This window comes from Solanum stenotomum, chromosome 9 (assembly GCF_019186545.1).
Source record: "Solanum stenotomum isolate F172 chromosome 9, ASM1918654v1, whole genome shotgun sequence".
NCBI lineage: Eukaryota > Viridiplantae > Streptophyta > Magnoliopsida > Solanales > Solanaceae > Solanum > Solanum stenotomum.
The window spans coordinates 33,568,907-33,594,361 of NC_064290.1; the positions used below are offsets into that span (position 1 = coordinate 33,568,907).

General features: G+C 34.4%; 1 pseudogene; it reads right to left on the bottom strand.

Moving 5' to 3' along the window:
* Positions 1-24,228: 24,228 nt before the first annotated feature.
* LOC125877470 (immune-associated nucleotide-binding protein 9-like) lies at positions 24,229-25,455 on the bottom strand (annotated as a pseudogene).

The window sequence follows — 25,455 nt, forward strand, 5'->3', positions numbered from 1 at the left end:
TACTAAAGCTTTTATTGTAATATTCTTTGGTAAAGTGTTTTAATCTTGATATTTCTTTAATATTATTTATCATATATTCTAGGTATAACATATCTTGGGTTCTTTGGTACATATATAAATTTTCTTCTATTAATTGTTCCAATAGTTTTATATCTTCCATAGATTCTACCCAATATTATATTGTAAATATTCGTTGTTCACTTTAGTCTGAATTTATTATTAAATCGTACCATTCTATTCTTTCGTAGTCTAAATCATGTAGGTCTATTTCATACCATTCTTGGTTCAATATATCTTTTGATTCGTTATCATTAAATATTTTTTCCCATATGATTCTTCTTAATTCAATTATTTTTATATCTTTAAGTATATATAGGATTAAAGTTTCATAGTTTTTTATCATTTCATCATGAACATGTAGTCATGTTCTTTATCATGCAGGTTTGTTATTTCAAATTATTCCTTCCTATCATATTCATAATTGATTAAATTCATATTAGATCATTATGAACTAGATTATCTGTTTATCATGTTCTCCTGTCACTACTAGCATCGTACTTTAGCGGATATTTTCTTCTTATCAGCGCCTCAACTTTGTTTACTCCCCTAAACGGCTTCCTTGCCTACCGGTTTCAACATTAGGATGACATAGTATAGAAGTTTTCTCCCTGTTTCCAGTTTACTAATAAACTAGAAATCATGATTCAAAAAATTCTAATACATAATAACTAACATAAATTTATTCAATCATATATATGATATTCAGGAATATATGAAATTAGTTCCGCATATTTTTTGAACAATATACCTTTGCCTCTTGCTTATTCATGCTATCTAAAATATCTGGTTTGATTTCAGATTATTACTCCATTATCTTTTAAAATATTAGTTTTTAGTTGAGAGAGTTTTTGAAAGGAGAGTTTTATATATTAGGCATTGCCTGCCTTTTATGTTACATATGCTTTCCTTTATATAGAAAGGAAAATCTGCACAATACTACACGTACTCTTCCTAATACATTACACATCATATGACTTTTTACAACTACTTTATGACACATATGACTTTTTACACCTACTTTATGACACACCATACTATACACTTTATGACACACCATAACACTCCACACCTACTTTACACCTATCCTACTATTTTACCTTATCCTTACACACGTATACACCTATTATTTTACATTGTCACGTTACTTTACATAATTAGTCAAAAAATTTATCTTATATTTTTTCTCTTGTCCATATCTTATCTTGTCTTGTCTGCATCTTATCTTGATCGTCTTTTTCACTCTAAATTGACATCTGTAATTATGTTATCTTCACTGTTACATTTCAAACATATGTGGTCAGGGTATTTGTGACCAATTAGCTTGCAATATCTAGTTAATAATTCTGCCGAAATAAATCCTACTTTTAGTGCTCGTGTCGTTGGTCGTTCTTCTAGCTTAAGTAATGATAAAATCTATCTTTGGACTTCATCCATATCTGCTTTCCTTAGCTCCTTTGAATTGGAATAAATCATTAACTGGTCTCTTGCATAATAGCTCCATATAGCGTTTTCATTTAAACAATTATTTGTTAGTTCTTGTATAATGGTTGATATACCAATTATTCTCTTATTGACATAAAAATTAGGTATCTCGCTTTTTTGTATCTCTGGTTGCTATTTGATATCTTCCGGTATTATCATATCTTTTGTTAGTCCTATCTTTACCACTTGTATCGGAGGTTTTATTTTCTCGTATGATATCTCTGCTGTTGCCGTATAAAATTTTACATAGAATAAATTTCCCTTAGTAACTCTCTTATATGTAATAAATGTTTTATGTAGTTCCGATATTCCAGTTAGTTCCTCTCCGTCATATGTATATACTGTATTTAACAGTCCATCGTTGTAACATGTCTTTACTAAGTTGGCATTAGTTTTTGGTTGTGCAATCAATTTATTATAACCTTGTAATTTTTGGATTAAATAATCCTGGTTGGGTTCTTGGGTTCTAGTAGATCTGGGATTAAGATTTAAAAATGTTTGGACTTTGTATATATTTTCTATATAGGTTCGCGTAATATTGTTATATTCCCTTTTGTCATGGTGTTGGCTATCCGTGTATGTAGAAGTTTGTGGTTCTATAGTCAATATGTTTTTTGGTGTTGGCCTTGGGGTAAATGGTTTTTCGAATAACTGGTTTAAGTTTGAGTTCTTATGTTTCTCACTAACTCGTTGGCTTGTACCTGCAGCTGTATTTAAACAAATGTTATGGATTTGTAGGTGTTTCCCAACGACACCTTTTAGCTCTGGATTTTTTCTGTCTTTCGATCGACATAACTCCTCCACATTTTTATAGTCATGCTGCTAACTTATACTAACTTTAGACTTCAAATTATCTTCATTAGTCTTTAGCTTTTGTATCTCGTTGTCCATACTATCCACTTTTGTACAAAGTGTAGTAATAGCTTTGAATATCTTTTCAATTGTATCTGCTTCCTCAGTCTCAGTCTGAGTAGCTTTGTCTTGATAGGTAATCTACAATAGCATACTTATCAGTTCTTATTACTTCAATTGTAATTGTAAGATTTATTATATTAAATACCAATCTCCTTATTTCTTTTGTTGTTACTGAATCTTGTATTTTTCTTTTTAGCCACCATTTTACTTGTGTATTATCTGTTCTTATAATGAATTTGTTATATACAATATATGGTTCAAATGATAATAAACACTTATATACTGAATATAATTTTTTTCTATTTATTTCCCATTTTATTTCTGTATTATTAAATGTTCCTGAATAATACCTACAATGATGTTCTATCATATTGCCATCATACCTGTATTTTAATATTCCCCCATAACTTTTCTTCACTCGCATCTGATTCTATTATATAATTAATTTTTTTGTTTTCATCTGGAAAGTATAGTTTAGATAAGTTTTTACATAATAATTTTACCTTTTGTATTTGTATTTGGTCTTTTTATCAAACTTATATTCTATATCTTTCTTTAATTTTTGTTGTAATAGTTTTAAATTCTCTGCTAATTTTGGTATGTATTCTCTTATTTGATTTACTAGTCCTAAGAATGATTGTAATTTCTTTTTTGTGTCTAGTTGTTCATTTGAGTTAATTATTTTTTGTACTATATGTGTTTGCATTTTTATTCCATTTTTATCTATCTATATTCCTAGGAATTCTATTTGATTTTTCATTATGTCTGCTTTTTTTTTACTTAAGCTTATGCCCGAATATTCTATGATATATATGAATTTTTCTAATAATCTTATGTGTTCATCTTGGGTTTTGGAATATAATAATATATCATCAATATATATACTACACAATTTTCTAGTTGTTTAAAATATTTATCCATAAAGTATTGATATCTACCTGGTGCATTTTTATATCCAAATGGTAATACAATCAATTCATAAAATCCTTGTGGTACTCTAAATACCGTAAGTTTTTTAGATTCTTCTTCTAACTTTAAGTGGTAAAATCCTGATTTGCAGTAAAATTTACTAAAATAATTATATCCTTGTATTTATTTTATTTTTAATATTTTATTTGGTATCAGGTAATTATATGTTTTAGTTTTTGCATTTAAATTTCTATAATCAATAATCATTCTACTTTTTCCACTATTTTGTTCACTATGTTTATTTACTATAAATGCTGGACTAGTATGCTTACTATTGCTTTCTTGATTGTACCCTTTTTCTATTAATTCACTTATATGTATCTAAATTCTGTTAAATCATTAAAATTATATTTTAATGGTTTTTGGGTTATTATACTATTATTATCTATTAGCTCAATTTTTATTTTTGTTTTATGTTTTTCCCATCCTTGTAAAGGATCTTCACTATATAATAATTCTAACTTATCTTGGATTATTTTTACTTCATGTATAGAGATTATAATTAATTCTATCTTGGGGTCTTCCTCTTTTATATTTTCTAATTTTTGTGTAATTTTTTCACTTCCTTTTATCCATTCTGTTGTTTTCATTTTTCGTTATTTACTCTTTTTGTTCTTAATTTTTGTTTACACGATGTTGTGAACCATCAGTGTGTTTTTGTTATTATACGTGGGTATAATTTTTCTAAAAATGACATTCCTAATAGCATATCTTTTGTAGTCAATTCAAAGTTATATATTTATTCTATAGTTAATATCTTATCCCATATTTATATTTTTATATTTTTTGCCTTATATGTGATCATGCTTCCTTCATTATTAAATCATGTTACTACTATCGGTGTTTTTAATTTTTCCCACTTATCTTCTGGTAAACAATTGTATTTACATATATTAGCTTCTGCTCCCGTATCTATTATTGGTATATAATATCTGTTGTAATATCCCTCTATTATTATCTTTGCAAGTATATATATTTTCATATTTTTATCATACTAAAGTACTTTTTTTTATTACTCATTTATTTTCATAATTTATTATTAACTGTTTGTCTTCTAGATTATATGGTTTTACTTGTTCTAGTCATTTTATTCCCAAAGTGATATTTTCATCTTCTTGATATATTTTAAATTTTATTACTATTGGTGTGCCTCCAATGATTATTTCCTTTTCTGTAGTTTCTTCAGTATACATTAATGTTTTTGGTAGTTCGGGCATAATTGTTCAGTAGTTATTATTTCATCTTCCGTCACTAATTCTCTTGTAATATAGTTTTCTTCTAGTCCTGCATTTATTAGTATTAAATATTTTCGTTGTTCCATTAATCCCGTTATGTAGTAATAATGTGGTTTTATTTTTTCTTTCATTGACTTTTGTAGGGTTTTGTCTATTCTTCTTGAGGTACTCATTTTTGATGATATTTTGGAGTATTTTATTGTTTATTCTTTTTGAAGTACTTAGTCTTTCTTTTACTATTTCTAAATCTTCTTCTATATCAATTTCATTATAACTATAATCATTATTAACTATGACTGTAACTATCCTTTCAAACGGATTTTCTATTTTTATTTTTTTAATTTTATTTTTTGCTGTTATTTTATGTTTTGTTGTTAAAACATATAAGTTTTTACATCTGGCTGTGAATATTTTACTTCCTGGGCTAGTTTTATTCCTGACATTTTCCAATATAACACTAGTGATTTATCTATGTTCCTGTCATTTGTTGCTACTGAGTAGTTAACACTTATTATAAATTTTAATTTTTGGTATATGAGGTTACCTTTTACTGCACTTATTATACTTTTTTCTATGTGTTGTACAATTTTATCATCCGCTAAGTATATTTCTATGGGTGTATCTATTCCTTCTCTAAAACATGCTTTTATTAGTATTTCTGTTCCTCCTAATTGTACATATTTAATTGGATTTTTAGCCTTAAGATGTTGTATTTCTTTGTTTATTATTCGTTTATTTATTATTGGTATTTTAGCCTTTCATTTGGTGTATTTGCCATCTATGATATGTTCTCTTTGACTTACTACATAATACTCTTCTTTTTGTCGTTTAAATCAATTTCTTATTGTTGGTATTTCGAATATTTCTTCTACACTTAGGTCTAATTCTTTTCCTTTTATTTGTTCAAATATATTATTATCAAATATTATTTTTTGTTCTGCCGATTCTTCATCTTGGTATTTTTCTTTAGTTATTATTTGTATATCTGTTTCAATCATTGATATCGTATTCATTTTCTGATTTTATTACTGGATTATTTTCCATTTCATTTTTCGATAATTCATATATATTATCATTGCTTTCTAATTCGTAATCTATATACTCTATTTGTGTATATTTTTCATCGTCTATTATTATTTATGATATTTGTTTTTTCTTTGGATTTTTAGGTAATTTACAATCTCTAGCTATATGTCCTAATTTTCACAATTATAACAAGTACATTCCGTTAGTTTTCTTTTTGGTCTATATGGTTTTGTAGTTTTTTACATAGTATCTTCTTCTTGGTTTTTTATATTTATATTTCGATCTATATTTTTTGTTATATCTCTTTTTATAGTATTTGTCCGTACAACCAAATTGGGGTGCCATTTTATTTTTGCAATATGCTAAGTTTTTTACTAGTATTTTTTCCATTTTTATTTCTTCTTTATGTTTTTCACATAGTTCTATAAACCATTGTTGTAAGAATTTTATTCTAGCTCCTAAGGTATTTGTTAATCCTGTTTCATTCCAACTTTTTATTACTTTTGAATTAAAAGGTTCCGGTAATTTTGTAAAATATAATTTTCTTATTTCTTTACATTCGTCAATGCTATATGTTCCTTTATAATAGTATTCTCTAAATGCACATGTATATTCATCTATATAACATATGTTAGATATTGCTAATTTTGTCATTAGATTCCGGTTTACGATTTTTCTTTATTTTGTTTTTCTACTTCTGTTGTCATACTACTAAATTCATTTCTTATGGCTATTTCGTATTTATATAATATTTCCATAGATGTAGTAGCTATTACACCATCAATTTTTTTTTTACTTCTTAGAGTTTTTAAACTTTCATATGATAAATTTTGTACCCATAATTTTACTGTTCCTATAAGTATTCTTTTTATATATCCTGGTGTTTCTATTATTACTATTTTGTTATCTATTAATTGTTTTGATATATATTCCATCCATAATTGGATTGTTTTATTTATATCTGCTACACAGTCCAAATCTAAAAAATTATGATGTTTAGTTATTGGTGTAGGCATCAATTTTTTATTTAATCTTTTCTCCCATATAGTTTTTTCTCTATCAAATTGTCCATAGTTTTCATTATAATATTTTGGATTTAAATTTTTTGGGTTTTTTACTCCTCATGTGCTTGGTTTTTCATCCATGTCTATGTCTCCTGTATTTATTTCTAAACTCTTTGTATTATCTATATTTGCTAAAAGTTTCGTATATATTTCGCTTGTTTCCGAATGTTGTTCATCTAAATCATTGTCATTTATTTCATCAATTCTTATTTCGGGTAGATCATTTTGGTTATTTTCTTCTAATTCATCTTCTACTTGCAATTTTTCTTTAAATTTATTTATCTCATTTGCTAATTTTGTCTTTTGTTCTCTTTCTTTTTGTTTCATTTCATTCATTTCTTTTAACATTGCCAACTCTTTTTCTAGTTCTATTATTTTAGTATTTTTTACTTCTTCTAATTGTTTGTACTTCCTTTTTTGCTTGTTGTTTTATTCTTTCAATTTCTGTTTTCCTATCTATTTCTTCATTTGCTTTTGTTATTCTTATCATAGTTGTTAAACTATCTTATAGTTTTACCGTTTCCTTTGCTAACATCAAACTTATATTGTCACCTAGTTTCTTATATCTTCTTCCTAGATTAGAAAATATTAATCTTTATTTTTAATCCGTCATACTTTTATATGTTTTTTCATCTATTGTGTATTCTTCCTAATTCATTTATAGATTGTGTTGAAGTTTATATTCTAAACTTTCTATTTATATTTCTAGATATAAAATAGTTTTTCTCTGTGCTATTATAGATTTTTTACAAATTCCTGCGAATATATTACTGTTAAGTCTACTTTACCTATGTGCTAATTCTTGTCGTTTTGCTATAATTATTTCAGTAAGTTTTTGTCTATATTTGTTATTCTCGTTATTTATTATATTTTTAAATATTGAATATATTTATATTCTATTTTAGATATAGTATCTATTAATTGGTTTAATTTGTCGTTATCGGAACACCACTCAACCCCTCATATGAGCCTACCAAATCGGGCAAAACTTGTCAAACTCACTACACCTCTTAAGGTTAGATTATCAAGCAAGCCTACCTCATGAACATCAAGGACACTCAAAGACCTTACCATCCAAGCACATTATCCCCCACTTGGGTGTACGCCTATACCAATTCTTTACAATATCATTTCCTTCAATTCTAAGGTTGGAGAAAGTCATAACTAAACCTTCACACTCATAACACAAGATGATTCTAAACCATTGAGATTTACACTTCTATCCTCTTTTAAAGGAGTCTACTCACTAAACGTCTCTAGGCACCACTTAAGCACCACTATTCCACCAAACTATCAACATACCTCAAAACTAATCATGACTAGGCCGGGTTCTCCCAACAACTAACATAACCTCACAATCACCTTGCTAGATAGGCACACTATCTCCCCCTTAGGAGTAGGCCTACTCAACTTCTTCTAAACCTCGTTCATAACATAAAAGCAACAAAGAAGCATCATTCATAGAGAAGACAACATCACATTCTATCATCTCAAATTTATCAAGTCACAAAACCATAATTGGCATCTCAACCCACTTTTCTTCCTCAATCCTTCTAGCATAAACCCTTCTAATAGTCACATCCTAAAGACCATTAGATAAGGGAAAAGAGAGAGCTTATAGATCTATGGCACGACTTAAAGAATGAAAAAGGGAAGTTTTCCTAAAATCAAATAGCCTCCTATTCATAAAATGTGGCGCGCTTCACATTTATGAACAAGACTCTACTAGATGTAGTTTGAGACATCCTAAAATTATTCCAAAACCTTAAGCTCTGATACAAGTTTGTCACGACGCGTGGGTATCCCCTAGAATTAACACATCGTACTTGACCACGACGGGGTTTCATACAAGCCCTTAGCATAATCATAGTCATAAGATCATAGGAAAATAATGCGGAATTTAAAACTTTTCTTTACAATCGAAGTCTTTTAAAAAAATGATAGAGTATATACATTATGTTTCAAACCGTCTAATTACTTAGAATAAAACTCTTGAATATATCTTAGGGAAATGGCCCTTACAAAAGTTTAAAACATAAAAGAAAAGACATAAAGGACATATGGTCAACCCTCGAATACAATGAGGACTCACCAATCTTCTTCTTCTTGATCTACCATGGTCCTAATTACGAGGATGGAATCCAATATCTCCAAAGCCTACACTTATAGAAAATGTAGAAAGATGGGGTTAGCACAAAAAGTACAAAGTATGGAAGTTATGCAATAAAACCATTAAAAATGCATAAAAGGGACATTTCATTTGAAACCATGCTATATGCCATTTTGAACATCATCCTTGAAATAGTTGGAGAATGCATCTTATAAAGAAACTCACATACAATTCATTATAGCATAACAAATATTATCATATTACAAACATAGTCTCCAACATGAGCATAGTACATATCCCAATCTTCACAGGACATAGTTCATACACATAGTCACATACCAAGATCATCTCATATTAATAGAACTACCACATAAACAATCCTAAGCTATACTTGTGCAATGCATATGTAGGATCCCATAATCCTATCTACACTAAGTACCACTATTAGGTCACCATCAACTTACATAAGTAAGAAGATATTCATGTTCATACCTTGTAACAAGTGAAATCAAACTTAACATCCATACTTACATTTCATACATAATTCATAAGTTATCAGAGCATAAGAGAACCCACACCATAACCCCTTCATAAGTCTACCTGTGCAATGTATAAGTGAAGTCACATACCCCCACTCACACTAAGTAAAGCTCATTAAGAAGTCATAAGCATAGTCCATATTTATATTCATAATTCATACAAAGCATACATTCAACTCATAATCATCATATCATAAAAGAGACATACCATGCCCACTCTCAAAGCCTAATTGTGCAATGTATGAATGAAGTCATATACTCCCATTCATACTAAGTAGGACCTCTCGAGGAACCATAGAACATGCCCTTGTTCTTATCATAATTCATATTCTTATCATTTAGGGAGATATAGCCTTAACCGACATAGAGCATGTGAGCTACCTGTAATTTGGTGTTCTACCCCCACACCAGAAAGAGGTGTCCTACTTGCCTAAGGTACAATATACATAATATCTTATAGGTGGATCCACTATCTATATACCTATGTGGGCACATAGTTATGGGGTAAGAAGATTGCTACTAGAAACCCAGACTTTTTAACGTAGAAGGTTTCCATCTCATTACACAACATAGAATGGGAAGCCGAACTTTCTAACCTAAAAGCTTCAATCTCACTTTCATACCCTCTCGGTGCTAAGCATAATTCCATTTAAAGGTCATATTAAATCTTTACTTAAGTTCATAGTCATAAGACAATGCACTAGGCACTCAAACCAACATATTATCATAATAACTCATAGATTCATTAAATGATAATGTCCTTTAACTTTGGAATCATCAATATGTGAGTAAACCTTTCACATTGTATTCGTAGTGTGTTCATGAGAATGGCATTTCATTTAACACAACAATACTATCATACTCATAACATATCATACATAGTCTTAACATATCATACATAGTAATATCAAATCGTACATAGCCATATGTAGGGGTAGGAAAGAAGGGTCTTACATTAGTACCACAATATACACAATAACTAACACCTCCAACTTCCAAGTGGATCATCATGGTCATGTACATTTCATGCATAATAGTATGTAAAAGTGCATATGAAAACTAGCCTTTCAATTGACACCACAAATACCTCATAATCTTATTTATGCATGGAGTGTTGTGTATAATTGTCCTTCCATTAATATAACAATATCATTATCACAATGGATACATTGTACTCAAAGTGTTTATAAACATGCATATAATATCATAATCATACATACACCTCATATCTTGCATTCAAGGGTCATATTGAGTTAACACATCTAGCATTCAATACATGAAACATAGATATAGCCTTAACCCAAGTTTAACATTCATCCCATGCATAAACTCATAATACTAATATTAGTGGTCATGTAGATGAAGTCTTCTCACAATAGGGTCCTACACAATTCAACCTACATAATGGCTTCCTTCTTGGAGCCTTAACACCCTTAGCTTATTCATTTTAGCTCTTTACCTTTAAGCCCTAGGAGTCATCTTCATATTACAATCCTTACTCTTAAGCAATGCCTCACATGATTATTAAGTAATCCTAGTTCTTAAGGTAACCTAACCACATGCCTCATTCTTGATCAATTATAGTCATATAGGAACATATAACCTCAATCCCAACACTACACAAACATGATCATTCATATAAGCCCTAATCAAGTTAGTTCTTGTCTACAAGCTTTACCTAGAAGAAATTCATGTCTAGGTGATCTAATCTAAGGCAATTCATCAATAAGTTCACCATTCTTAGAAGGTTACATCTAAACCCACAATTTGCCTCTTTCATGACATAGACCTTGGGAGTTAATGTGACTAGCTGGTAAGGTCTTTGAGTGTGGTTGATGTTCATAAGTTAGGCTTGATTGATGTTCTCATCTTAAGATGTGTAGTGAATAGAAGAGTTTCGCCCCAGTGTGGTAGACTCATATGAGATCTTGAGTGGTGTTGGTAAGGTTGAGATGAGCAAGAGTTGCTTAATGAGGACCTTCCTAGTTTAAAATCTCTGATATGTTGATGGTGTCTTGATTGAGGTTCCTATGTTGTGTCATGTTGACCTTAGTTGAGTTTACCTTTAAATGGGGGATGGTTTGTCGAGTAGTAAGGTTGTTGAGAGTATTGATGTCCTTACCTCATTCTTCATGTTCCTATTCAAGCCTAAGACAGAGTTCCTAGTAGCTTGTTTCATGTTTTGGAGTCATGTGTGATGATGAGTTTCCATAGTCTCCTTATATTATGCATGTTCTATTTGAATTATTGTTTAATGAGAAGAATGTGTTTTCATCTTTTATGTTCCTCATGATGATGTGCATTTAGTATGAGTTGTCTATTTGCTTCATGAGGTGAAATTGTTGAACATGCCTAATGTGCCTTATTGGAAAGTTGCATAATGAGCTTTTATGAGAAAATTGCTCAAATGTTCTTAATGATGTTGTAATGAGAATGATGTGATTTGTAGAAGTAAGTTCCTCCAATGAAATGAAGAATGTGAAGTTTTGATGCATAAGGAGTTGGTAGATGTTGTTCCTACTTTCTTGAATTGCATGAAGTTGTTGAGCATTTTGATGTGGAGTTGATGTTTTCTCCTAGTTATGTGCCTTATGTATGATGTTGTATGCATGATGGTGGGCTGTTCACTTAAGTCGTAACCCCTTAATGTGTTTTAAGTGTCATTCGAGGATGAATGTTCCTAAGTGGGGGATAATGTAACAACCCTAAAAATGAACTAGTGTCACTAGAGCCTAATGTGTGTTCGTGTTAAGTTTTGTTGGTGTGTAGTGTTGTCCCGAGCCATGGTTAAGGTATTTAGGGGTTAGACGTCAATGTACGACTCCCCAAGGACCACCCTAATGGTCCTTAAGGAGGACACTATGTCTAAACCCCAAGACCCCAAGGAAAACCACCAAGCTGCCATAATGTGGTGAGCCATTGTTGAAATCCACGGCCAGTAGATGGATCTACGTCTCGTGGAATTGGTCCGTAGGTCAAGGGGATCCAAACCACCTAGTAGTCACGAACCACGCTTCAATAGCATGGTCCGTGACCCTATTAACGGTCAGTGGATGGGGATCCGTAGATTGGACATGCAAAAGTTGTGTCGGTTCGGCAAAGGTAAAGTTATATTGGTAAATTCTTTAATTGTTTAGTTAAGTGTTTGGAAGACTATTTTGGGGTTATTTAAGTATTTTAATAGTATTAAAACATTTATATAGTATTTTTGATTTCATTATTCACTTTTCCCCAAATCAAACCCTCCCTCCAAAAATGTTCTCTCTAGAAACTCCATTGGAGGTCAAGGTAAAGTTCAAGCTAGGGTTGGGGATTTCATGGTGTTTCTTCTTCAATTTCGTGGTATTCTTCAACTATAAGGTATGTGAGTCCTTTATCTAGGGTTAGCTTAAACCCTAGAGTCAATTTCAAAGAAGTTTTCAAGTTTTCAAAGTTTATGATAAAGCCTAAATTTCACTCAAACTCATGGGTTCATGCATCAAATGATAAATTATGATTATATTAATATTTAGTTGATGTTTTAAGATGAAAAACTCTATGAACCCATGATTTCTCTAAATTCCTAAGTTTGGCTTATGAAGTGGGTTTTATGATTATGAATGAATGTTGATGGAATTTTTCTTAGATTGAGTTGTATTATTGATTTCTATTATTATCTATTCCTATCTATGGTGAATTGTTGGAGAATTTAGTAATGGTGATTATGGCTTTGGAGAATGGTAAGTTGTGACCTAATTCTCATGTAGTAGAATTACACTTGAATTGTTAATCCATTTGAAAGGTGGAGGTGTTTACATTACATTGTATATTTATCTACTTGAAAGGTGTATGTGTTTACTTACATGTACATTGTGATCATGGCCTTAAAGGAATTATATGAGGAATTTAAGTATTGTCATGATATTGTGTATATGATTGTATAATGTGAACGACTTACATATGATTCAATGATAGAATGATAAACTTGTATTCAATGTATTTGTGTTAGTATTGAAAGGATATTTCTAAATTTGACACTTAAGTGTAATAATGATGAATATGAATCGATAGGCTATGGCATTCCTTTCATATATGAGTGATGAATGTGTCTTGACTTGATGAATAGTAATCGATAGGCTATGGCATTCCTTGATGGATATGAATTGATAGGCTTTATGCATTCTTTTCATAAATGATCTAATGTAATGAAGTCTCCAGAATCGATAGGCTAATGGCATTCCTTTCTTAATGAGTCAATGTACCATGAATCGATAGGCTAGTGGCATTCCTTTCATGAGTATAAGAATGTAATGAGGGACCATCAATCGATAGAATTATAGCATTTGTTTCATATGGGCGCTAGAGCTATCCTTGAATGCACCATGGATTGATAGGCTTATAGCATTCCTTCCTTGGTAATGATGTATCATGGGTCGATAGGCCTATGGCATTCCTCTGTAATATAGTAATCTAATGTGTATGAAATAATCTATGGATATGTAGGCTAAGCACCGAGTGGATATGGTTAGATGGAAACTCTCCCAATGTTAGGCTACAGTTCCAATGAACATCTTCCTATCCCATAACTATTTTTCCACATAGGATATTAGCTAGCGGATTTCATCCAAGCTAAGGATTCATTCGAGCTAATGTTATAGTTCTACCTTAGGTAAGTGGAACACCTCTTACGGTGTGGGGCTATATGACACCGGATTCTATGTCTACCTTGCATGGTCTATGTCGGTTAAACGCTTATTCCCATCATGTGCGATGTGCATTCTAGTTACTTGATAGGTACTACAAAGTTTAGGTAGTAGTATGGGATGATATATAACATTGCATGAGTAGGCTTTGAAGGTGCTATAGTGAGTTCTCTAAGTCCTAATGACTAAATTTGTGAAAGTCCTCTAAATGCATGAAGGTGTCCTAAATGAATCTAAAGAAGATTGTTGACTTATTGTCTAAATGAATTGATGAATGAGTAGCTTATATTTTTTAAATGAGTTACTTAGCATGCTGTGTTGAATTGTAAAGGTTCTTATTTATTGTAGCCTTGAGAAACAACTAGGTGTGTATGAAGAGGTAGTATCGGCTGCAACTTCATGTCTTACTTAGGTGTATCTTAGGGTAATTTTAGATATAAGTCCTAAGATGATGAAATGTCTTACTTGCCGAATGTGCTTATGTGTTGTGTGTTGGTACTAGTTGAGCATGATTACTTGTAATGTGAAGCATGATAAATGGTAAGTTCACTTTTGGTGATCTTAAGGTGGTATCTTGGTGTGGGCCACCGTATGGGACGCTATCCATACATTGCACATGGTATAACTTGAAGGTTACTTGAGGTGAAGGGTCGAGGTGAAGGTAAAGGGTTATATATGTAATTTTGGCTAAATGTGATCGATGACTTGTATGTTGGCTATGATTGAGTATTATGTCCCTTATACTTATATTTCATGAAGTTTTACCAAATGGCATAAAAGCATGAATCTCCAATAAATGTCCTTTTAGCATGTTTTTGCATGGCTTCCATACTTAGTACTTACTTGTGCTAACCCCATTTCTTCCCCTTTTGACTAAAGTGTAGGGATTTGAGATGTTGGTGTTCTATGGTTGATGGATAAGTTCCTAAGGGTCTTGAAGATGAATACTTGGTGAGTCCTCGTAGATTCGAGGACAAAGCCCATTATATTCCTTGTTATGTCTTTTAGTTTTGTTTAAGCTTTTGTATTGGCTTAGTCCCAATGTTATACTCTAAAGGTATTAGATGGTATAAGCCATAGGTGTATAAAGTTAGGAGTCTTCCACTTGATTTTTAATGATAGTGTCTTTGTTTGCAAAGAAAGTTTAATTCTTCTCTATTTTTCCTTATATCAAATTTTATGAATGCTATGAGGCTTGTATAAGACCTCTTCAAGGTCGTGTATGCCGGCTACGACTAGGGGGTGCTCTCGGGTCGTGACACCTATCCTACAGTGGAAGGGGGGAAATTCTATGACAACATGTCGATTTATTTCTTGTTTTAAAGTTAGAAAGATAATTTCTAAGGGTTGAATGTACCATCTAGTTAGGGTGAATAATATGGATACTGAAACCCCTACTGTTTCATCGGTCCCTGTTGTCAATGACATTCAAGAAGTTTTCCTAGATGATCGACTCGGTATTCTCATGAGTCCGATATTTGGACTCATTAAAGGCTTTGTTTTATAGTTTTTAGTGTCCTAAAATGCCAAATTTGTGCTATAAACTGATGTTAAAGCCTTGATTTTCAGGTATGTTAGCTAAGGAGAAAGGTAATGACACTAATAGGCAAAAAAGGAGCAAAGAAAGGTGAACAAGTGGAGAAAGGCGAACGTGGTGATCGCCAAGACAACTCGACGAACCGCTGAGTGGCTCTTCAGCTCTCCTAAAGTTCCACTGTGCCATCCCTGGGGGAAGAAAGCAAATCGGCAATAGAAATGGGCAGTCGGCGAATCGCTGATCTATTCCGTGATAACGGAATGGATAGCCCAAAGTTACAAGACTTAGGGATGTTGAGAACCAATGCAAAATGGCGATGGAAGAGAACAAAAGAGCGGATTGCCGAACCACTCAGTGAGTACGACTTATCTCGCCTAATGGCTTTTCAAGCCATATTTTGCTAAACAATAAATTGAGTTTTAAACCGTAAATTTATTATCAAGCGATCATTGAGTAGTGTTTTCTTTTGAGTTTTAGAGTTCCATTGTAGACTTTGAAGCCTTTTGAGGCTGAAACTTTAAGATTTTCAAGTGGGTCTATGAATATAACCTTTGCAAAATATTGTAAAGCCTTTGAGAATATTACCTAGCTGATGGCAAATCGAATTAGTAATTGTTGTTACCTTTTAATGATGTTTAGCTAAAATTCCAATTCGTGTGGTGTGATTATGTGATTATGGTTGAATTAGCTTATGGGTATTGTTAATTACTAATTTAAATGCTATAATGAAGTGGGTTTAATCATTAGCAGTGTTTTAAACTATGAATTATAGTCGCAAATGCAATTCTAATTTTGCGTTCTTAGCTTGCTTGAGAGAGAGGTTTTGGAACCGAAGCTTTTGATTATTGGATTGTAGGTATTGGGTTGATGTGGGTTCATCTCGAAAGAGTGAATCCTAGACCCAATCTTATCCTTCTTGCTCGAGAGAGAGGATGTATTAAGGTTGTGTATTGTTCTTATTTGCTAAGCTTGTTGATGTTCAAAAAAAATCACTTGAATCGATATAGTTGTTCTAGATAAAACCATTTCACCTATAGCCTAGCCTACCCACTGATATTTAGATATTTATTAGTAGTTTCAATTACCCATATAGTGAAATTTGCCTATAATCGATCACATCTCGAGAATTCCACTCTCTATTATTATTTCCCATGTTTTGCTTGTATTGTAGTTGATAGTTAACAATCCAAAACCCCCTCATCTGACATTTGTGTCTACCTCGTAGACTTGTTTACATGTCTTTTTTGATAATTTCTATTCCTATAACTGATTAGATCACGTATTTACTTCATACTTTGGTTTGAACACGTACCACTCCCTGAGGGTTTGACCCCAACTCTTCCTTGGGTTTTATAATGCTTAACAATATTTTGCACCTAGAATTAGATGAGGTGTGCTTGAGACGTTAAGTAAAATTGGCGCCGTTGCCAAGGAGTGGTGTTGTTTAAAATTCTTTTATTGAAGTTAAATTATGATCTTTGTGGCTGTAGTTTAATCGACTTACTTTAGTTTTTGTTTTGTATTGAGCAGAAGAAGTGATCAGCGTAAACATGAGTAATGCTAGCCAAGTGGGCCACAAAGATGATATTGGAAATCTGAATGATGTGAATGACCCAATTATTGGGTGGTGTTGGTGCAATACGTCTACCTCCGACTGAAGGGACCTCTGTTTTTTCACATCACTAGCACAATGCTTCAGCGCCTACAATTGAAAGGATTATTTGAGGGGCAGGCTCATGAGGATCCCCATGAGCATATTGGAAACTTCATGGATGTTTGTGGTCCATTCTCATTCAAGAACATATTAGAAGAATCAATATGTCTCAGGCTGTTTCCATTCTCCTTGATGGGTGAAGCTACCAAGTGGTTGACTGAGTTACCGAAGGACTCCATCACCTCTTGGGATGAACTTACCACAGCGTTCCAAGTAGGATTCTTTCCCCCATCGATGATTATGACACTCAGAGATAGCATCAAAGGTTTCAAATGCTTGGAAGGCGAAAAATGTGCTGGGTAGTGGTACAAAGAGTGTTAATGTTGTGGCTATTGGTGGAGTAAACCCCGATGAAGCACATTTTGAAGCGTTGTACAATGAGGAAGGTAACTTCCTAGTAAATCAAGGAGGAGGATGTCGTCAAAACTATCTAAGGCCAGGCGGAAATCTAGGTTGGAATAGAGATAATGGATGGAGAGACCGTGACAGAGATCAGCGTGATCGTAACGCCACTTTTAAGGAGAGAGAGGGTGACAAGGACATATATGTCCCACCCCATGAGCGTCAAAAGCCAAAGGAATCAGAAGGTGTCTGTACAGAAGATATGCTCTCACGCGTTCTAAGTAAAGTTGAAGGGTCACCAAGTGCTAAAAGTGATGAAGGAGACGTCTCAACTCTCAATCAGACGGTGAATTCTCACTCAGTCTCTATCAAGCAGCTGGAAACACAAATGGGTCAAATCTCGACCCCTATAAATCCAAGACCAAAAGAAGGGTTGTCTAGTGATAAAATGTCAAACCCCAAAAGTGAAGCTTAAATTGGTATTTCACTCCCTCCATAACGTTAAATAAGGCACTTCTTGGTAGGCAACCCATGTTTTTGATTCTTTAGTTTTTTATTTTGAAAAACGAGTGTTGATTGTGGAAGTTGAAAAGTGAAAAGTGTTGGAAAATGGGTAAGTTGGCGAGCAAAAGTCTAGTCGGCGATTCACTGAACAAGTTGGCAAAGCCCGACTTGGACTACCGATTGAAACACCTAGCTCGAAGGGAAACTCGGTAAACCTCGGCGGGCTACATGCTCAATAGGTGAATCACCGAAAAGGTCTACAAGCCTGACCTTGTCCGCCGTCTGAACCCCCAAATTGTTGAGAGTCATGTAAAACTCGACGAACCAAAATACCACTCGGCGCATCACCGAATGGTTCGCCAAGCACGACTTATATCACTGAACGGAGCGTAAACAAAAATGTTTTAAAGGCCAAACAGTTTAAAATTTCAAATCCTTTAACTTTCTTACTTTTCAACTCCCATACCCTATCACTGGACTTTAGATCTTTCATATTACTCATTTTTTACTCTCGTATCATGTGGAATCTTTTCTCGAGATTGTGGACTTTGCCACTTAGCGTTAAAATTTCATTTTCGGCATAAAAGGTTAGTTTTCTGAACCCAAAGCTCCATATGTGGTTTATATTGAATGAAAATCAGTAAATTATTGTTGATTTTTGTTGGGTAGCATGAGTTAATTGTTGATTAATTGTGAGGTTGCCCGTAATGAGTTGAATTAGTGCCTAATTTGCGTAATTGATCAATTCATGTGTCGTTGCTTGTTAAAATTGACTCTAAATCATTGGGTCACAATAAATATATGTTGTGTATAGCTGGGTGAAGTTTGAATAAACCCAAATTGTATTTTCTGACGTATTTTGCCTCATGATGGAGCGTTAGACGTCATTTTTAGGGGCAAAAGTTGTCAAATGGCCAATTTTGGCCAAATCGGGGGAAGTCTGAGTTCCCTAAGGGAATGGGTAGTATGGTTCTAACTTTAATTTCATAGCGTATGGGATTAATTTTGTTTTCGGGGGCAGCGGACTTGATTTTGAAGATTGGGGTTGAAAACTTGCACATTGGACTATTTGGCGAGCTAAGTCGAGGTCGCCGAATGGCTCGCCAAAGTCCCCCTTGATCACCTTTTATTACATTGAATTGTTGAGTTGTGTTCTGTAACATTCGGTTATATGCCTTAGCTTACCGAGTAACTCGGCAACTCGCTGAAAGTCCTACTTGATGGCCTTTCTGCGCCCTTAATCTCTAAAATACACTATAATTTTTGGCGAGCTACTTCTTGCTCGCCAATTGGTGTCGCTGATTCACCGAATGGCCTGGATTTCGTTGATGGGTCTTGAATTTTGAAAAAAAATTCACTGATACTTTCGGTGAGCCCAATCTTGCTCACCAAAGAAACTCGGTGACTCACCAAACGGTTCGGCGAGTCTTTCTACAACATATTTACTGTACTTTACTGGAATCATTTTCTAACAGTTTTCTATGTTGTTTGCAGAAATAGCTAGACCCAAAGTGTCCGGAAGAGACATGCCACCCCGTGAGTGGAATCGTGGAGTTGTTATTGATGAGGGTGCAGCTCCATCTAAAACAAAAAGAGACAAATCCCTACCAAGGGAGGAAAAGGAAAAGGCAAGGGCAAGACGCCCGTGGTTGGGACCCTAGAGTACAACTTTGACGGTGAGGAAGTCTATGAGACTCACCTCACTACATCAGATAGTGAGGGGGACTCACATGTTTCTCATGCTTCTATCTCTGAGCCTAATGATTATAAGCTCTTACAGGCCAGGAGAGCAACGCTTTACTCCAAGAGGCTCAGACTCCTCCTCCTCCAGCTACAACACAGACTGTGGTCCTGATGCCACCAGTATAGGGTCTTCCTCCCTAGTCTCTCAATAAATTAAAGGCAGAGAGATTAAAGACTATTCTCGAGGAGAAGAGATTGTCCATATATGGTGTGGTGGACAAGCACCCAGAAATATGAAATACTCTTAAATTCCATAAGTTCAAGATTTTCACCAAACCTTGAGGTCCCTACATTCCCGATTGGGTCCGGAAGTATTATTCAGCCTATGGTGAGCTGCTCCGTAAGGGGAAGAGAAAGCCATGCCTGTTCAAATCGGTTAATTCTATCATAGTCTGAGGGATGAAGGTGAAGTGCAACAGATCCGACATAAATGTTATTCTAGGGTGAACTTATGACTTTATGCACCAGTACATCCTGATCCAGAGGAAGACGTAGGAGGACCTCAAGGGTTTGTTGGCACCACTATTATCTAATGCCACCCCGAGGTGGATAGAGGCAGGTGCACCCACAAAAAAGAAGGATGTCAACATGGCACATAGGTACTGATTCGGGTTCATCAGCAACACGATTATGCAATCCCAAATTGAATCCATTCTTAGACACACAAAGGAAGCATGTTTAGGCTCCATCATTTTTCGGCAGAAGTTGAATATGGGGTTATTGATTGAGCAAGAGATGGCCATGAGGGTCAAATAGAGGCAAACTTCGCTCCCATTCCTCTTGTTGGTCACTGATCTATGCAGACACGCCCGTGTTCCTGGAGATGAGAAGACGAATGTGGAGGTCACACCCACCTGCTCTACTAACATCCGGCGTATTGAGGACGAGTACTAGTAGGATGAGGCTGACAGTAAGAGGGCAGCCCCAGAGGACATGTCCTCAGATGTTGAGGCTGCTACGATACCTACAGAGGCAGTTATGCCTAATTAGGCCAGTGGGCCCTCAGGTACATCTATACCTCCCTTTTCTAAGATTCCTCGCTCATTTGCTGCCTCTCTGCCCCTTATCTGTTGTTTCTACTTCTAGGACCCCGATCACACAGTCTATAATGTATAAGATGGGGAATTTGGCCCAATCTACCGATTCACGTGCCTCCATATTAGAGGCTATTTTTCCTGGGATAATCGAGAGAGCCATTACTGCTACATTGGAACCTCTTCGGGCTTCGATTGACACCCTTATGACGAGAGTAGAGGGGTGTGAGAAAGGACAAAGAGTTATTGATGAGGTGACGACCTTGAAGGCTAATATTACTGGGTTGCGAAAGGATATGGACCAACTAAAGTCCACCGATCTTACCTCACTCTTTAGCACTATGGAGCTCCCAAATGACCCGAGCACCGAGGTTCCATCTTACTTTCTGATGTGCCTTTGGCTACCACCAGAGATGAGGTTAGAGATGATGAGGCTGTCGCAGAGTCCGAGGCTGAGATTGATGAGGAGTAGCTTGGTGTTCAGGATGAGACTATCTATGAGGGCGTGACTAACTTAGAGGAGGCCATGGTCCATTCAGTTGTTCAGGCCTCTTTGAGGGATGTATCCATGGTGGGCTCCAGTGGAGGAAAGGTGACTGAGTTTCTTGGCACTAACGCCCCGACAAACACAGTGAGTGAGATGCAAATTTCACCCCAGGCCTAGCCTGGCATGATTATTTTTACCCTCTCTCTATATCACTTATTATAAACTATTTTTGTTTTAGTTGCATTTGAGGGCAACTACTTATTTTGTTGGGTGGGGTGAGGTATTTCCATACCTACCTCTTGTGACTATTTGGTGCATATTGGTTTACTTTTGATAATTGTGTATTGTGAATATTGGGCTTATTTGGTGATGCTTATCATGATCAACACACTAATCTACGGTACGAGTGTCTACGATCGTGGATTATATAGTAACCCAACAAAAGGTTGGGGTCGTGTCTCAAGGGAGTGGTTTTGAGAATTGATAGAAAAATAAAATTTAGCTCTAACTACTTTTAGGTAAAGATATTAACGATTAAAAACATAATAAATCAAAAGTGGGGTGACACAAAAGTGTCAAATATCGATTGGGGGGGTTTAATCACAAGTAGTTAAAAACAACAAAAATAACAAGAAAATCATGTATGGGAAAGAGTTCTTGGGGGGTGACCGCAATACAAGTTGAGATAAATTGTTGGGTACATGCCTTCGATTGAAAATTTTCAAGATAATAGTGACTAGGCTAAGCTTTAGATGGAAATAAGTTTCCTCTCAAGGAACTTACCCCGTTTCAAACGCGTTCCTTTTGGACACCCATTTGCCGCATGAAGGCCAACCTACGCCTTACCCCACTCACTCTCTGAAGTTGAGTGTTAGGATATGGGACTAGGGCTCACCCTCTCAGGTTGAACCTCATGTCGACCCACTCCACAGGCCATCAGTCTAGAAATTTTGGTTTCGCGACCTCCCTCTCGGGCAAACTGAAAACACATAGGTGGTTTTGTATTTGCAACTACAAACCCATTATATTAAACCACAACCACTAGGTGAAATCACTATTAAAATACATATATCCTATTAGCAAGCAAGACCTAACAATAATATCAACACATATTTGCTAAATCACACCCCAAGAATGGGGGGTTTTTAGCCACACATCAAGAAATAACAAAATACACCTAAAATGATTCTAAAATCAAATAGGTATAAGAAATTAAACCTTCATTTAAGCAAAGGAAGAAGAATGGAGAAGACCTACTTCCAACTTGGGGAAGATGAAATCCTTCTTTCTTCAAGTCTCCCAAAACCCTCTCCAAACTTGAGAGAAAATATCCAAAAAGTACTATTCTATTTTGGAAATTAAAATTAATGTTTGACTCCTTATAAATTAATTACAAGTTTAGTATTTATAGACTTCAGAAAATTGGGTTGGATGATCTTTCGGCGAGGTTAGTTAGAATCGCCGATTAACTCAGCGATTCACCCTTTGGTGTAGTTCGTCGTCGTCTTGCACTAGCCTTCAGCGTCGCCGTGCCCTGTCAGTACAAGAAAAACCCTTATTTAAGACCAATATTTTGGGACGGGCTAATAATATTCTCTCTAAAAGTATATCTATTGGGACGAGATTATATTCTAGTCCTTATTTATATAGTCTATTGCGAAGGTATTAAATTTGGTCTCGAAAGAATTTATAACTAGTCCCAAATGGTAATTGATGGTCTTTGAGCGGGAGATATTCCCCCCAAACTTGATACTAAATTAATAAAACACAAAAGTTATTTTAACAAAAACATAGGCACCAAAGTTTTTATGTTGAAAGTGAAAAATAAAGAAAATGAGCGCTCTGTCTTCTCAAAAATATAGCGCAACTGGTCACAAAGTTGCCCTAGCTAGTTCTCTCTCCAGTCGAAATTCTCTACCCTAATCTCAACGTTGAAACTTTATTTTTGTCGCAGCTCTGCCCTAAAATCGAAGCAAGTACCATCGTTTTTCTGTTGAAGGTAAATTTCATCTCAAGCAGCAGACTTACAGGTTGGTTGCTCTGTTTTTTCCAGAAGTTTTTTCGGTAACGTTTTTACTTGTTGTATTGAAGTTGCTCTTCTTGTTTTTCATCTTTTCAAGGTTACTGATTTCTTTATATTTGTCGCAGCTCTGCCCTAAAATCGAAGCAAGTACCATCGTTTCTCTGTTGAAGGTAAAATTTCATCGCAAGCAGCAGACTTACGGGTTGGTTGCTCTGTTTTTTTTCAGTAGTTTGTTTGATAACGTTTTTACTTGTTGTATTGAAGTTGCTTTTCTTGTTTCTCATCTTTTCAAGGTTACTGATTTCTTAATCTTGTCTTTTTTTTGTACAATCAGTGAAAACATTATTGGGTTGAGATTTCTAATAGATAATCTGATTTTCTGATTTCATAATTTAGTTTTATATAATCAGTGTTTCGATGTTTTGCGAGCCAAATAAGGACTTGTTCTATTATTCCTATTGAAACTGTTATTTACATCTGAAAAGGTTTTGACTAAATTGTTATTCCTATTTTTTTTATGAGGAACAAAAGATGTTATAACGTGAAACGAAAGTGACAATACGGATGTTGATAATTCTGATAGAAAGTTAGGTAGAGTGAAAGCTCCGAGACAGGAAAAAAAACTTGCTTCAAAGTGCTGACATATAAAATAAAAAAGACTATGAATATGAGTTACCAATTGTCTTTAACAATTTTGCATAGCTTGAGTACGAATTTCCCTTCTTTGTACTTGTGTGATGGCTCAACAACTTCTTCATACATCTAGCGCAATATCTCGTTGCAATCCACACAGTATAAGTCAGCAATTTTGCATAGCTCGAGTACGAATTTCCCTTCCTTGTACTTTTGCGATGGCTCAACAACTTGTTCAGACTTCCAGCGCAATACCTCGTTGCAATCCACATAGTATATGTCAGCAATTTTGCATAGCTCGAGTACAAAATTTCCCTTCCTTGTACTTCTGCGATGGCTCAACAGCTTGTTCATACTTCCAGCCGAATACCTCGTTGCAATCCACACAGTATATGTCAGCAATTGTTCAAAGTTATCTTTCAATTCACAAATTTTGCTTTCTGCCTCTAACCGAGCAGTACGCTCCTCTCCAACTCTTTTCAAGACTATGCATGGTATTGTTCATCTTAGATTCAACTATTTCAGTTATTCGCTTGTGTTTCTCCTTGAAAGAGAACATCTGCAGTTGTTTCTTCAACTCATTAGCTACCCCTTGCTTTAAATCTCTGAGCAAAGAACTAACCTCCGATGAGTCATTACGAAGCTTCATCTTGTTTACTTCCTCAAATAATTCACTCGTATATGGTTTTCCACCATTTGTTGAAAAGAAGTTCCCTCAATTGTTCAGCTTACTTCACATGTTTTATTGTCGAAAAGCACTTGTCTATACCCACACATCTTTAAGAGCTTCCTTTAAATCCTCAGGGCAGGAACAATCTAAGTGATCATTCAAAGAGTCATTATCTTCGAGCTTATCCCCTCCCGTGTAGACCACAATCATGTAATCACTAATTTTGGTCCCAAAGAGCTTCTTAAAGTACTGGATAGCAGCACGTTCTTCTTTTGAAAAGCTAGTTCGTACAGACAAAACAAAAAGAACAGCATGGACACCATCATCGGCCAAATCAATGCATTTACTAATTTTATTTACAACTAATCCACATTCAACATTAAAATCAAATCCAGGGGTATCGATCACATGAAGAATCTGCCATCTTCTAATTGAGTCCTCTGAATCTCACAAGTTCTTGTAACACCACCAGAGCTAGACCTCAATTGGAATGCATTTCTACCAAAAATGTTATTGTTTGTGGCACTTTTTCCTTCACCTTTACACCCAATCATAAGTACTGTTTGAGCTTCATTTGCAATAAACTCCCAATCATCACTGACTGAACTTCCTCCCATCTTATCTTATCGGATCAAATTACCTTAAGCAACATGTCACCTAGAGAGAGTGGGGGTCTTGTTATTCCT